Source organism: Hypanus sabinus, chromosome 14, assembly GCF_030144855.1.
Source record: "Hypanus sabinus isolate sHypSab1 chromosome 14, sHypSab1.hap1, whole genome shotgun sequence".
In the NCBI taxonomy this organism is placed as follows: Eukaryota; Metazoa; Chordata; class Chondrichthyes; order Myliobatiformes; family Dasyatidae; genus Hypanus; species Hypanus sabinus.
The window spans coordinates 72,497,037-72,514,322 of NC_082719.1; positions in this window are offsets into that span (position 1 = coordinate 72,497,037).

A 17,286-nucleotide genomic window follows, 5' to 3' on the forward strand; every position below is an offset into this window, starting at 1 on the left:
CTCAGAGTTGGGACCTGCAATTCATTCCTATAGGGGTGAGTAGATTCTTGACCAGTAAAGGGATTAACAGTTATGGGTAGAAGACAGGAGAATGAGGTGATGAGGGAAACTAAATCAGCTATGACCAAGTCTTGATTGGGACAAATGACCTCATTCTTATAGTCTATTATCTAAACCAAAAAACTGCTTGCAAGTAGGTGAAGTCCAGTTCAGTTGTTTGATATCATTATGTGGACAGCACAGTAAAGACCATGGAACACAAATTCAAAATTTTGGGTAAAACGTAAAAGGGTGTACATGAAGAAAAATAACTTTGCTCAGATTTATGAAGCGGAATTCATTGCATAAAAGGAGTGAATAAGTGACTTCAAAAGAGAAATTAATAGGCACAACAGAGAATAACTATATGAATTATGTGGGGAATAAACATACAGATTAATGGGACTGCAGGAATTGCTCTACTAGTATCCAACTTAGACCAATGAACTGAATGGTTTCCTTTTGTCCTGTAAGAATGTTATGAATCTATGATCATCAGTTTGCCTGACTTATCTGCTGACACAGATATACTTATGTTGTAAAAAATGAGATATATTTTCATCCAGCCAAGTTCCAATTCATTTCACAATACTTAAAACGCTCCTGCTAGGTAGAGAATTTGCAATTACATATTAATGACAAGAAAACTAAATTGATATTGCATTATGAAACAAAAATAAAAAGTATTGGGAACAGCTGCTGTGGTATAGTTACATTAGTTCAACAATGCATTAGTTATATTCAAAAGGGAGGAAAAATACTTATAATGACAGTAACAGAGAATCAAGAGCGGCTGCAACCTTTTGTCAACACGTTATTGTGAAAAGCTTTTTTATATCAAAGAATAGAATCTTCACAACTACAGTAAATGATTTAAATAATTAAATAAAAATTAAGATCTGTCTCCCACAATTAACTATAATTTAGTTCTCATCGGGGATTAAATGGTTTCAAATTGTTTCTCACAAGAACGTAGTGTATGAAAAAGGAAGAAGGCTGGTTAGTTGGAGTTTCTGTCTACTGCTCTGCGTTTTGTCAGAATTCTATTTTACCCCTCATCTGAGTGAAGCCCTCCCTCTCGATACAGTAAGAGCAATTCGTGCCTTGTTAGTTCAGGGTAGAACTAGCATGTGTTATGGCAGGTACAATGAGGGATGCTCCCCTATGTCAGATAAAATAATGAATGATGATGATCTTTGTAAACAGTTGGACATTGTTTGATTGTATGGCTGGTGGTCCCACCTTACGATACCCCATACATATGTTTTATTTCTTTCCACCTTTCAAATGAGCCTGAAAAAAACATTCAACATCATGGAATGTGTGGATGCTTGTGAAATAAATGTGTACTTTAACTCTATTGCTTGTCATCAAAATATGCTGTGCCAAAAAAGATCAACAGTATTCTGCAGTCAGAGCCGCTTTCTGCTAACTTTATGTTTGCAATAGCCATTAAAATTTGTATTTATTATTTTTCATGGGGAAAATAACAATCTATGAATTTGGAAAAATGAAGAGATTAATACCAGGCTGAAAGCATACTTAAAATTTTGTGGCAAAGTCATGATATCAGACAGAGGGCATGCATGAATTTGTTTCTTACTTGACTAAGGTTGGTGAGAGGTCAATACTACTTGGATCATTTAACATTGGGCTAGCAATAAGACAAGCACCAGTGATGTTTAAGATCTGCCAGGACAGGATTTTCAATATTCTTCCAGGCTTTGATTAAATTGCCCATTAACAGCTCAGACTGCTCTAATTTTGACTGTGGGGTTTCAATACATTACCTCAAATCACTCCTGCAATGTGTTCTCACCATGTTGTGCCCGTAAGAGACTTGGTTGAGGGAAAGACAGGAAAGGGTACTTAACGTTCCAGGGTTTTGAAGCTTTAGAAAAGATTGAGAAAGAGGGAAGGGAGGTGGAGGTGGAGGAGTTATACAATTAATCAGGGGCAATATCATAGGTGACATTATGGAAGCTCGTTCATTAAATCTCTAAGGAAAGAACTCAAAAAAATAGTGCATTCATTCTGATGGGATTATACTTCAGACTCCCTTGTGAGCCACTGGGACACTGAGGAACATACATGCAGGCAGATTAAGGAAAGGTGTAAAATGAATAGTGTTGTCCTTACAACAGCCAACTCCATCTTATCATCTCTTCCAAATGTCTCCAAATTGGCAGATTTTTTTTTCCGGGATCCAGTACCAGAGGAGCCGAAAGTTCCTTCAAAAACCTGTAAAATATATATATATATATATATATATATATATATATATATATATATATAATATATATATATAAAATATATAATTTTTTGCTGTAAATCCATTGACTCTTTGGTGAGATATGTTTTGGATTTAAAAGGTTTTTCCTTTATAACAAATAGAAAATAACTCTCTATGCAGAGAAATCATTACATCAAAATTCCAAAAATGCATTTTGTCTGGCCTTTTCAGTTTGCAATGTTTTACTTGTTATAATATTTTTTAAGAAATGAATTCTTCTGTACATGAGGAAATGGCTGTATTGAAATTTTTTTTCTCCCAACCTTGTACTCTATTTGTTAATCCTCACTTCTCTAGCTTCCACTGGCAAATGTCTAAGGCTGAAACACTGTTCAGAATCTTTGGGCTTCATACTTTAAGAACAAAAAGCAAATAAGAGGGAAAAGACTGTTCAAAGATATAATTATTGCTTTCTGGTCCTCTCTTTGCAATTTTGACTCTGCAAGTGAGTGGTTGAGCTTGGTGCCAGTACTGTGCTGTGTGCTATTCTGGTCACCTACAGGAAATGTATCATTAAGATTGAAAGAGTACAGAGAAAATTTACAAAGATGTTTCCAGGATTTGTGGGCCTGAGTTACAGTGAAAGGTTAGCACTTCTTTCCCCTGGAGTGTAGGAGAATGAGGGGAGATTTGATCGAGGTATACAAAATTATAAGTGGATTAGATAGGGTAAGTGTAAGCAGGCTTATTCCAATGACGTCATTGGTTAAGGGTGAAAGGTAAAATATTTAAGGGAACTTGAATGGGAGCTTCTTTATTCAGAAGGTGGTGTGAATATGGAATGCGCTGCCAAGTAGTGGATGTGATTTGATTTCAATAATTGAGAAGTTTTAAAAAGTTCATAGTTGGAAGGGGTATGGAGGGTTATAGTTCCAGTGTGGGTCAATGGCACAGGGCAGAGCAACAGTTAAGCATGAACTAGATGGGCTGAAAGGCATGTTTCTGTGCTGTAGTGCTCTATAACTCTATTGTTCAAAGTGTGTTGAGTGTAAGGTGCTGCCTTCCTTCTAACACTGCCAGCTGAGCCTATAACCAGTGAAATCCACTGTTCTCAATTGCTAAGTTTTAGACTTCCATTGAATGAGAAAGCCAGACAGTGACTCTTTCTCTCCCATATATTAAAAACACAAACAGAAACATTTCCAGGATATACCTGCACATCAGCAAACCTGTCAATTTTCAAAGTATTGACTCGGAATTTCACTCAGCATCTGCCAAATGCACCATTTATGCCTCCAACATTTTCCTCCAAAGAGGAAGGATCTTTGAAAAGCAGTGTGGAAAATTCCATCTCATTGAAGACTGGAAATTTTGTAGTTGATAAAATGCACTGAACTTTCTGAGTGACTAGGTTTCTCAAGATGCAACAATATGTATACATGCTTAATTTTGAGTACGACATTTAGGAGCTTAGCCTATAGGAAATCACTGGGAAGAGACCAGAAGTTACCATTAGGCTACACAATGGAAATGGTGGCACAATCTAAAGGTCAGCTTATTTATTTTTATTTGTTAGTCCAGTACATTTATATACATGTGTTACTGACAACAGCACCACAAGGATTAAGAAACATGATTAGAATTTATTTGCCTCCTGTACATTGAAGCATCAAAACATACAGTGAAATGCTTTGCTTTCCCTTCAACAACAACACAGCTTGAGTACTCTGCTGGGAAAGTAAGTGCCACAACTGACAATGTTGTGGTGTTTGCAGACTCCACGAGAGCCTGCAAGTTGATAAACTTATAGATGCACAGTTTGAATTTTTACAACTGTTTCAATTAAATGTCAAAACAATTATAGACTAAGCACCAACAATTTTCTGAGGTAAGCTCCCTCCAAAAGGTAGTTCCTTCCTGCAGAACTGCTTTGAAGAATTATCCATTTAAATATGTTGTTATGTTTAACTTTGATATATAGTTTTTGGCTTCTATTTTTAAAGCAGAAACAATAATATATTTTCAGGCTCCTAGCAAAGTAACCCAAACAGGCATTAAGTACTTGGAATATGCTTTTGAAGGCTTAAACCCATCTGAAGAAAACTGTTGTCTTTGGAGCAAAGTGGGCATTGATATAGACCATGATTTTCACTTTCAGGACAGTATCACACAGTCATTTGACCAACAGCTTAAATGAATTGTTTCCAGTGATGAAAACACTTCTATTGTTAAAGGTTTGAACACTGTGGGTGAGTTTAGTTGTGTGGATATTGGAAGATTCCAAGGGTCACAGATGGGTATACTTATTCAACAAGCTATACTGACATTTTATTGAGTAAATTGTCATGGGTTAATCTTATTTTAGATCTAATTTTCAATTGGACATAAGGAAAAATAGTCTGCCCATTTCCTATTACCATTTACCCATACTGCACTTGTTTCAAACAAACTTTTGAGGGCAGAAGAACGTGGGACACAAAATTTTGTTACCTGTAGTCTTTGAATGTTCTGAAGAATGAAATGATCCCAACATTTCTTGTGTAGTTTTCCAATTCCAAATTGAAAGAAACAAATAGATAAAATAACATATTTTCTTTTTCTTTGGAAAACTAAAGGGATGAGGAAGTAGGGGCTAGATTAGCTAGTGATAACAGCAAACTTAACCATGAAAACAGAAGGAAAATGAAGAGGAAAATGGGCTGAAAATAAAAACCAGACCTAATGCAAGACATACGATTGTAGGAATGCTTTTTATACTTTTGTGTTACCTGTTTGGAGTTGACGTTCTCTCCATCTATTTGAAGCCCATTGAAAACATAAACAGCACATTTGATGCATATTTTAGGATTGATCACAGTCTCTTTCTATGACCTGTAATTTAATATTGGAATCTATTTTTAGAACGTAAAGTCGACAGTATCACACGATGACAAGGGAAAACTGTTTTGGATATTGTCATAAAGCAAGGACAGAATAACACAGTAGGCAATGTAGAGAGCATAGCATAAGTGCAGAGACCATTTGTTGCATAGTCACAAAGTTATGCTTAAAGTGAGGATACAATAGATATGTTTGCAAGAACTAATGGTATTTCTACTCTATTTTGTTGCTATTTATTTTTTGCTCCAGATTCTTGTTTAATTTTGTATTTGTAATGCCACGGAAGGAGATTATTTAGACCATTGTTTCTGTGTCAGGTACCAGGGAGCAATTCCATTAGTCTCTTTCTCCCTTTGCGGATTTCCTGATACCCTTGAATTACTTGTATATGCTTCAAAGCTCCCCTCTGATTCTTTTATTTTGCCTTCAACCTGCTATAAAGGGTAATTTATAGCAGCCAAATAACCTACCAGCACATGTCTACAGTGTGGGAGGGAACAGGAGCATCCAGTGCAAAGTCACACATTCACAAGGAGGCTGAGCTAACTCTGCTTAGGCAGATTCCAAGGTCAGCAATGCCAATTGTTCTGCCACTGTACCACCCTATGGAAATTATTCCCATAATTATTGTGAGCTAGCTCCAATGTTGTTTATGAGTTAGTAATATGAAGTAATTCTCTTTTATCACCAATAAGATGCTTACGTATTTTTATGATTCCTGTTGAGCTATATGTGGGGAATGTAAACACATTAACCATCTGAATTTACACATTTGAATCTATAATGGACTACTTGCATAATTTACATAAACACTCACTATTAGGGTCATGGAGTTGTCAGAATACTTCATAAGTTCAATTATTTCCTTTTTGAGAAACTTGGTCATTCCTGCCTCTGATTTTTGTTTCTTTGCTGAAAGCTTGAATTGAAGAAATGTACAAACCATCAACACCAATGCTAATTTTGGATTTGAATTATATTTTAGTTTATAATGGTTCTGCGTACCAAGCTATGCAACATCCAAGATCAGGAAATCAGTTTTTGGAGCTGTAAGACAGCAATGCCAATTGATCTGCCACTGTATCACCCTAGAAAGTATTCAATAAAAATGTGATATGCCAGCTAGTCGAATGGTGTCGTGACAACCTTGCACTCAACTTCCAAAAAGGTAAGACGAACACACACACACAAGTCCTCAGATGGATCAGCAGTGGAAAGAGTGAACAATTTCATCTCTTGGGTGTCAATATCTCTGTGCACCTAACCTGGACCCAACATATCGATGTAGCTGTAATTAAGGCGCAACAACGGCTATATTTCATTAGGAGTATGTGGAGATCTGGTACGTCAAAAAAAAACTGCAAATTTCTACAGATGTACCATGGAAAGCATTCTAGCTGGCTACATCACCTGCTGGTATGGTGGGTGGGGGCTACTGCACAGGATTGAAGTAAGTTACAGAGAGTTGTAACGTTAGTCAGCTCCATCATGGGCAGTAGCCTTGATAACATCCAGGACATCTTCAAGAAATGGTGCCTCAAAAAGGTGGTGTCCATCATTAAGGACTGTCATCATGCAGGATGTGTCCTCTTCTCATTGCTACCATCTGAAAGAAGGTACAGAAGCCTAAAGTCACATGCTCAGTGGTACAGGACCAGCTACTTCCCCTCTGCCATCCAAATTCTAAATGGACATTGAATCTGTAGACACTACCTCACTACTTTATTATTTCTGTTTTTTGCATTACTTATTTAATTTAACTATTTAACATGTACTGTACATACTTACAGTGGTTCAGCTTTTTCTACATTTATCAGGTATTGCATTGTACTGCTGCCGCAAAGTTAACCAATTTTATGACATCAGCTGGTGATATTAAACCTGATTCGGAACTTGAAGATGCAGTAAAAAGCTTGAATGAAAAGCCAATGAAATGGCATCTGCCATTGGCCTGTCGTGATGGTAGGCAAACTGGAGCAGATCCAAGGTGCTCCTCAGGCAGGAGTAGATATGTCTCATCACCAATCTTTCAAATCACTTCATCACAATGGAAGTAAGTGCTACTGCACCATTGTCATCGAGGCAGGTTGCCATGTTCAGATGAAACCATCTCACATGCAAAATGGCAATTCCAGACCAAACAGGAATCACAGAAGGATGCTCAACAGATGTGGCTGGGTTTGAATGCTGTCACCCTCATAAAGTAAAACCAAATGACATATGTGACAACAAGGTTTCACTTCAAGATGAGTTCAATGCCTTCTATGCTCATTTTTAATGGCAAAACATGAAGGTACCTTCACGAAATCCCACACTTCCCGGCGACCCTATGATTTACATCACTGAGTCCAATGTGAAGGCATACATCAAGAGGGTAAATTCACAGAAAGCACCTGGTCCAGACAGGGTTGCTGGCTGAGTACTGAAGACCTGTGGTGATCAACTGGCTGGAGTGTTCACTGATATCTTTAACTTCTTGCTTTGATGGTCTGAGGTACCCACCTGCTTCAAGCAGGCTTCAATCATACCAGTGTCCAAGAAGACTGTGGTAACCAGCCTCAATGACTGTCATCCAGTAATACTTACATCCACTGTGATGAAATGCTTTGAGAGGATGGAGATGAAATGTATCAATGCCGGCCCGAGGAGTGACTTGGATCTGCTCCATTTTGCATACCGTTGCAAGACATCACCAGCAGATACCATTTCATTGGCTCTTCACTCAACCCTGGAACATCTAGACAGTGATGTTGCTCATTGATCACAGCTTGGCATTCAGTACCTAATCAATAATCTCCAGGACCTTGGCTTCAAAACCACCTTGTGCAACTGAATCCTCGATTTTCTCACTTGCCCATCCCAATCAGTTTTGATCGGCAACAACACCTTCTCCACAGTCACCATCAGCATAGGTGCACTGCTAGGCTGTATGCTTTGCCCCTGCTCTACTCACTTTACACATAAGACTGTGTGGCTAAGCACAGCTCCAATACCATATTTAAGTTTGCCGATGACATCCTTGTCATTGGCCAAATCAAAGGTGGTGATGAATCAGCATATAGGAGAAAGATTGAAAATCTGGCTGAGTGGTGCCAGAGCAACAAACTCTCATTCAATGTCAGCAAGACCAAGGAGCTGATTAGTGACTACAGAGGGGGAAACCAGAGGTCCTTGAGCCAGTCCTCATCAGGGAATCAGAGGAGGAGAGGGTCAGAAACTATAAATTCTTTAAATTCTTAGGCATTATCATTTCAGAGGATCTGTCCCAGGTCCAGCATGCAGGTGCCATTACAAATAAAGCATGGCACTTGCTTTTAGTGTTTCTGTTTTTTTTGAAGTTTGAGAAAATTCCACATGTCATCTAAAACTTTGCAAACTTCTATAGATGAGCGGGGAAGAGTATATTGATTGCTTGCGTCACAGTCGTCTGGTTTGGAAGCACCAATGCTCTTGAATGGAAAAGCCTAAAAAAAGTAGTAACACAGTTTTGTCCATCACGGGTGAAGGCCTTCCCACCATTAAACATATCCACAAGGAGTGCCGTTGCAGGAAAGCATCATCCATTTCACTGCTGCCATCAGAAAGGAGGGAAAGGAGCCTCAGGGCCCACACTAACAGGTTCAGGAACAATAAACTCTTCTTGGGCTTCCAGCTGGCTACAGGTATTGATTTTAACTGACATTTCAATGACAAATTCTACCATCTTCATCAGGGATGATGCCTGAGTAGAGTTTATTTATCATGTGTGCTGGGAAAACACTGGATCCTTTTTCAGGTTTGGGAACAGTTATTACCACTCAACTCTCAGGCTTTTGAACCAGAGGGGATAGCTTAACTCAGCTTCAATCACCCCAACATTGAACTCTTTCCACAACCTATAGATTTACCTTGAAGGACTCCTTATCTCACACTCTTGATATTTATTGCTTATTTATTTATTATTATTTATTTTTCTCAGCTTGAGCTGGTAATGCCTGAGGTATAGATATAGGTAAGCACACTCCTTTGTCAATTGCTAGGAGCTTTTAGACTATCCTAGTGGTGTTCAGTGTTGTTGCCTTCTGAAGATCTACATAGGTATTGCTGTGTAGCCCTAATGGTTTAACACAATTGTGTAGTGTCTTTGGGATGGTACCAGTTGTAGATATTACTATTGGGACAATGTATGTTCCAAATTCTTTCAATTTCCTCTTTTAATTCAGCATATTTCTGGTGCTTTTCACTTGTTGGTTTCTGTATGTTACGTGTGTTTGGGGTAGGGTTAATAAGCTGTTCCTGCTTGTTTCTCCTGCATTATTATATCTGGACAGTTATTATAGATTGTCCTATCTGTAATAACTGATCAGTCACAACATAATTTGTGATGTTCTGATTCTAAAACTGGACAAGGCTTGTATTTTGGATAAGGTGTGATTTCGTTTATGAGTGTATATTTTGAAGAAAGCTTTTGATGAATGGTGTTTGCCACTTCATTGTGCATGTGTAAATAATGAAATTGAGTTGAAGTGCTACAGGATCCTGTAAGGTGTTGAATTGTTTGTTTTTTTTGTCAGCGAAAAGTGCAGTGCAGGTAAACAATAAGATGAAAAATCATAACAAGTCAGATTGTGAGGTCAAGAGTCCATCGTATCATAGGAGAGTCTGATGGCAGCAGGACAGAAGTTGTTCCTGAGGCTGGTGAGACGTGCTTTCTGGCTTTTGTATCTACAGTCTGATGTGAGATGGGAGATGGAAGAAAATCTGAGGTGGGTGGGGTCTTTGATTATGTTGGCTGCCTCACTGAGGCAGTGAGAAGTATAGACAGAGTCCATAGAGGGGAGGCTAGTTCCTGTGATGTGCTGAGTTGTGTCACAATTCTCTGCAGTTTCTTGTGGTCACATGCAAGCAGTTTCCATACTAATCAGTTATGTATCCAGAAAGAATACTATCAATGATGCCTCAAGTAAAATTTTTAAGAGTGTACGGGGATATGCCAAATTTTGTTCACCTTTTGAGGAAGCAGAAACATTAGTGAGCTTTCTTGAGTGTGACATCAAAGCAGTTGTAATGTGACAGGCTATTGGTGATGTCCACACATATGAACTCTCAAAGCTCTGAGCCTCAACACTATTGATATAAAGTGTGTGCATGTTCCCCCCCCCCCCCCCCCGCCAACCTCCTAAAGTCAATGACCTTGAATGTGCCCAGCTCATATTTTTGGAAGTATTTTCATGTCTCCTGAGCACCTATGGCAAACATCTAGCCTCAATCATCCAATGTAAATGTCCAAGGGAATTTTCTTCGGCTTGTTCCTTCCCAACAGATTTGGTTTGGAGCCGCAATGGTATCTGGTTATAATGTGTTACATGACCACGGTTTCGTTTACTGTGAGTGTCAGTTTAAAACACCTGGATGAGGCAGTACTATGATGTCAGTATAACAAGCTGCGACAGACCGCTGGGAATTGCAGAAGGAGAAAAGAGACAGAGAGAGGAAGAGTGTGGAAGCTTTGGACCACAAGCTGCTGGTAGTAGGTTGCTGTAACAATGGGTAAAGTCTGATACTCTCCTATGCCCAAAGGATTGGGTTGATCAAAGGCACACAGTGCACATTGGATGTGTGACTGTCACATCGTGTGATCCATACGTAGATTTTGTTGGAGTGTCCTGTAGCGACCGCTTTTGTTAACCCTTACATGGTTTCGGGTATGTTATGTGGTAACCACTTATGCTGAGGAATAGTCTGTGACTGTCACCTTGTGATATTTCTATGTGGATTTCGGAATGACTTGACGGATAAGGTCTTCTTATTACTTCTGTTACTTTGTTTTCCCAGCAGGGAACCTGTGGAATTCTTCATGATCGCCTCCTCTCTACATTTTAATGTGGATTTACCAGTCCTTCCGCTCATTCATTCGTGGATTACTGGACCTTTCTAGTTTACCATCTTAAGATTTTTAAGAACTATTTAAGAAAGTTTGACAGTTTGGGAGCCACACACATAACACTGTTAACTTCTGTTTATTTCATTTAATTTTCTATATTTTGAGTAGATACTAATAAATATATAGTGGTTTAACATTATAAGCAGACTCGACTCAATTTGTGATTTATTGCTGCTGGTACATAACAAATGTTTTAACCTTTCACTAGTATTTCCTTGCCAGATCAACAACTCCAACTATTTCAACGCTTTCACTTGTATAGGGTTTTAGATTTCTCTGTGCAGTTTGAAGTTCAAGTACGGAGTTTTCTTGCCAATTCACTGCATATTCAATGTGGTTCATCAGTGCACTATTCAACAAAGTTCAAATCTTATGACTATCATTCAGTAGATATGTAGTGAACTACATATACCTGTCTGGACATGCCCCCCCCCCCCCCCGCTGACTGCTCCTGTGGCTCCTCCCACAGACCCCGGTATAAAGGCAATTGGGGCCTGAGCCCGGCCTCTCAGTCTCCAGGATGTAGCATGGTGGTCAATTGCTGTTTGTTCTTTCTTCCAGTCAATAAAAGCCGATATCTCGCCTCACGTCTCAGAGAGTTATTGATGGTGCATCAAGATGATAATTGGAAGTGTTATGTCAGCCCCTTTCTCATGAAACTTATGCATTACAGTCTTCACTTTTTTCTTTTCTGTGGTGCGAATGGTGAAAATTACGGAATTTTTGAATGTCTCTCCTTAAATTTATTTTCCTTTTTGTTTTGTATGTTTAACCTCCTGCTTGGAGAAACTGACTGCTCTGGTAATGTGGCAATTTGAACCATTTTAATGATAATTTTCTCACCTAAAGCAGCATTCAGATGGCATATTTTTCCTTCTGTCCTGATCCACTTTGCTTCCAGTTTAAGATGGTGCTGGTCAATCTCAGCAACTAATACCTGGTGGCAAATAAAACAAAGAAAACAATTGAATATTTCATTAATCACACTTATTTTCTGGTGAACTATCACTGCAAACAATAATCTGTAGCTTCCCTGTTGGAGTTCAGGTATTGAGTTGCCTGTAAATCCTGGCATTTTTGTGATGGGAACAGAAGTCTCGAAGGCGCAGGGCAGTTGTGGTGAAATGCTCAGGCCCGAGGTGAGGCAAAGCTGAGGTGCAGCCTGGGTCTGAGAGCAAGATATGGCCTGAGGTTTGGATGACTTAAGCAATGGGTCAGGATATCGAGGCCAGAGGCAAGCATCAGGCCTGCGTTCACCTCACTACTTGGGGAGGTTTACTCGTCTCTGCACTGAACTGAGGCCATGGCCAGCAACTAACTCACTTTTGTGAACTTCAGTTCTGAATACTATTTACTTACTTTTACTGTTTGTATGAATGTTTTTTTGTCTCTATGCACATTTGTTGTTCAACAGTCTTTCTTTGATTCTATTGCATTTCTTGTTTTGCGTCTGCCTGAAAGGAGACAAATCTCACAGTTCTATACATATTTTGATAATAAATGTACTTTGAACTTGGAACTTTGAACAGGGTGTGTTTACCTTTTGAAAATGATGTTTGGTTTGCTATGGTACATTACATTACACCACTTCACTCTGCAATATATTAACTGAAACACTTGGTCTCATTTGCAAGTACTACGTACTTGTACATGTGATTCCATTGTTTGAACAATTTTTTCACGGGCATTTCATTGATCCATCTCATTAATATACTCCTTAGTATCTGAAAGTTTTACAATGATTAGATTTCTACATGTGTACTTTGACAAGCATTCTGACTGGCTGCATCACCGTCTGGTATTGGGGGTGGGGGGGTAGGTGGGGACTGCACAGGATCGAAATAAGCTGCAGAGACTTGTAAACTTAGTCAGCTCCATGGGCAATAGCTTCCATATTATGAGCAATGCCTCAAAAAGGTGGCATTCATCATTCAGGATCCCATCAGCTGAGACATGCCCTCTCTCATGGTTACCATCAGGAAGGAGGTACAGGATTCTGAAGGTACACACTCAATGATTCAAGAACATCTTCCTCCCATCTGCCATTTGATTACTGAATGGACATTGAACCCACAAACTCTACATCACTACTTTTTCTTTTACTTTTTGCACTTCTTACTAACTGTAACTATATAATATATATTTACTGTAATTCACGTTTTTTCTCTATTATCATGTATTGCATTGTACTGCTACTGCAAAGACAACATATTTCATGACAAATGCCATTGATATTAAACCTGATTCTGAATCTTAAATTTCTGATAAATTTCCTAATTCAGAAATAAATTCAGAAGGAGCATTTAAGGAGACCATGGTTCTGGACTGCACAGAAGGCCTGCATAAACGAAAAGTTGGCACCAGCTTAGCAACTACCATCTGCCTGCCCTGCCCGCCATCGCCTCCCTGATTATGGGAAGAGTCTGTAGTTCCCATGTTGGTCTCACGACCCTCCTCAGAACTCACATAACCAGAATGATCCATGATCCAAAAGGAGTTGAGAAAAAGACAGAAATACCTTTTTCCATTATTGTCCACTACTGATAAGAACTTGTATAATCCTGCTATAGTTGATTTGGCATCTTCTTATAGCTTATCAATCAGGATATGCTTGTTGTTGACAGATGATCGCTGATAGTTTATAATGCATGCATAAGTTATACATTAGTTTTGTTTCCAATGCTTGTATAAATAACAAAGCCCACAGCAATACATGGCTATTGTAAACTGATTATTATTTCAGCCACAGTTTGTGTAAAATAATATTAATTCTGTTTGAGACATTTAAAGTGTTTTCATGGACTGAAAACTCACTTTATTAGTGGCATGAGTGGTAGCTAATTGTAACAAAGTGGTCGGCTGAGAATGAACTGTTTTAGTATAGCATGTCTTCATTTTAATTGTAGCTTTTAGGTATTTCTATTTTTTATCTTCTAAAGAATACCCTTAGGCAAATGTAAAATTTAAGTGTGTACACTGTTTTCCTTAAAAATATGATAGCTTTCATTTAGACAATTATAGGTCATATGAACATACGACATGAGAGCAAAATTAGTCCATTCAGCCCTTGCATGAAATATGCTGGTCAATCCACAGCATACTTATAGTTGTCATGTTACCAAGTTAGGAGTCAATTGGGTCTCACTGATACACAGCACTTTGCTTTTGGTTCCAGGCACAATTTAACTGCATTACTGTACAATCAATACTGTTGGAATAGTGTACATGGAAACAACATCATTTGAATGATATATTAAGATCTGTTTTAATTGATTGTGTGGATTTGAAATGTTCATAGCGTTACTGCACCAACAAAGATAAAGCATATACTTCAAACCAACTCCAGAAACAGGCTGTGTCATTTTTCTCCATTCCTCTTTGTAGGAGCTTGCTGTAAGCTAGGTTTCCTAGGTTACAACAGTAGTGCACTTCAAACATTTTTCAATGACTTCAAAGTGTTTTGGATTTGATCTGAGCTTGTACAAAGGTGTATATTATTGCAACAACTTTAAAAATTGATTTATTCATTTACTAAGTTACAATGTGGAATAAGCCTTTCCAGCCTTTCGAGCCATGCAGATCAGCAATCGCCCAATTTAATCCTAGCTTAATCACAGGATAATTTACAATGCCCAATTAACCTACCAACGAGTATGTCCTTCGACTGTAGGTGGAAAGCAGAGCACCTGGAGAAAACCCATGCAGTCACGGTGAGAATGTACATGCTGTTACAGGTGGCGGTGGGAATTGAACCCAGGTTGCCTGTACTGAAAAATCTTGTGCTAACCACTGTGCTACTGTGCTTTTTCTATAAATATTCATTTGATGTACATCTGCAAGAATTATTACTATTAATGGGTATTGGAAGTTCTTTTCTTGCTTTACATTCAACAGGGCCACTGCTAAGAGACATTTTGAAATTAAATTCCCATCAAGTCTCTTTTTATACAGCAGGTGCCAATCAAGTACTGAAGAAAATTATTATTATATGTTTCTCAACAATTGTTCATGGATTCTTTGAGAATTAAAGTAGAGCTAGAATTTTACTTGAATGGACATGTGCTTAATGAGCCATGTGATTGAATAGCAATTATTCAAAAGTTCAAAGTTCAAAGTAAAATTTATTATCAAAGTACATACATGCCACCAAGTACAATCCAGAGATTCTTTTTCCTGCGGGCATACTTAGCAAATCTATAGAATAGTAGCTGTAAGCAGGATCAATGGACAACAAACTGAGCAAAAGCGAGTATAAACAAATAGCACTAAATAACGAGAGCATTGTGAGTTTAGCTTTAATTATGCATAGAACATAAAGAAACTTCTGATCACATGATCACAAGTTTGGTCTCATAAGCCTCCTCAGAATCCACATAAACAGAACGGAAGCACGTAGTAAAAACTACTAGTGCATCAGTCAGGGATGGTATGAATGTATGTATGCAATTATGGACAACACAACAAAATCCTGGAGTGAGTTTCATTGGCCAGTCAGCACGTTCAGTACTTAAAATGGTTCATCATGTCTTTGCAAGTTTGAATTAAATTTGAGGGAAGTTCATTGCTTGAGCAGTTCGGAGGACAGGAAGGAATTTTGGTGAGTAAGGAGTTCAATACTGGCTTTTTTTTTTCGCTACAAATATGGGAATCTTTTCAGTGTTCCTGTGGGGTCTATAGAGCAAACAGGAACAGAAGCGGATGGACACAGGACAAAGCTCTCTTGCTGAGGAAGTTAAAAGAAAAGGAGAAGAAAGATGAACACATCCTGTCTGTAGAGGAAGTGGTCATTAACATCCTGAAATCATTTGCGGTAAAACTGCATTAAAACTGAAATTAAAATATAAATTGTATAATTAAAATTTAATAACACACTTACATTGTTCTCCAGCAGTGCAGAGCATCTGTGACCTCCAAAATGATCCGAGGATTACTGTAAAATGTAGCTATACCAGGAATTGCTATCTATAATGTTCCACAAGTTAAGTGGCTCAGGATGACAGTGGCTACCACTGTATTAATTAAAATAAAGTGAAAGAACAATTTGTTTACCTTCATTTTCATTTTTGGTGAACAGAATTAAAATGAATGGGACAGATCAGTGGCCAGAATAAAGCTGGGGTGTTTGATATAAAGTATATCTCATCCCTCAATAGTGAGTCCAGTGGTGGAGAGCACTGCCATCATAGAGAGCATCCTCACTTCAGCCATTACTGTCTGGCCTGGTGCCACACACACTCACAATATACGGAAACTATAGCGAACTGTCAGGTCGGCAGAAAATGTCATTGGCTGCGGTCTACCATCTCTGCAGGACTTGTGTATTTCCAGGACATGGAACCAGGCAGGAAAAATCATTGTGTTTACTTCCCACCCTGCACTCAACCTTTTACAACAGCTCTCTTCCGAAAAGCACTGTAGGACTATTAAAACAACAATGTCACACCATCTTAAAGATTTCTTCCCCCAGGCAGTTAATCTGATCAACCATTTTAGTTAGCCCCCCCCCCCCCAATTACTCTCATTGCTGCACTACACAGTAGGCACTTTAAAATTCTTTTTATAATGATTTTTACATTGTTAATATATGCTGGTATTTATGTGCTTATGCAGATTTTTTTCCTGATCCATACTTTCTATGTAATACTTTATAATTGTTGGATATTGTTTATTGATGCATATCAGATGCTGACCAACACATCACAGATCATTTCTAATACATATAGGGTGAATAGAGTTGATAGTTGTTCCTTGATCCTTGACTGTCCAGATACACCCACAATCATTCAATCCAATGCAAACTTTTTACAGAGTGGAGCTTCTCAGTTTGTCCATTTCATTCCATTGAATGCAACTGTTCCCTAGAACAAGACAGTTCCTATATCAAAATATTTTAACTATTTAAGATAGAAGATGTGATAATTTATCTCATGCCTATGTACAAAATCCTTCCATATGCATACTACCCAATGCTTTTCTTACTTTACAATCATGATAAATTATGGCACTGACAATAATTAGCACAAAGACCAAGAACAATATGAAGACATGATATGTATGTCTATGAAAAAGTCAATGAAAATATCAGATTTTTTCTTGTTCTTTCTTACTGTGTAATTCAAGCCTCCTACAAGAGTTTGATTTTAAGTAGTTGGCACTAACTGGGTTAATTATTTTCTGAGGAAGCATACATTCATTTTCAGGATTTCAATGC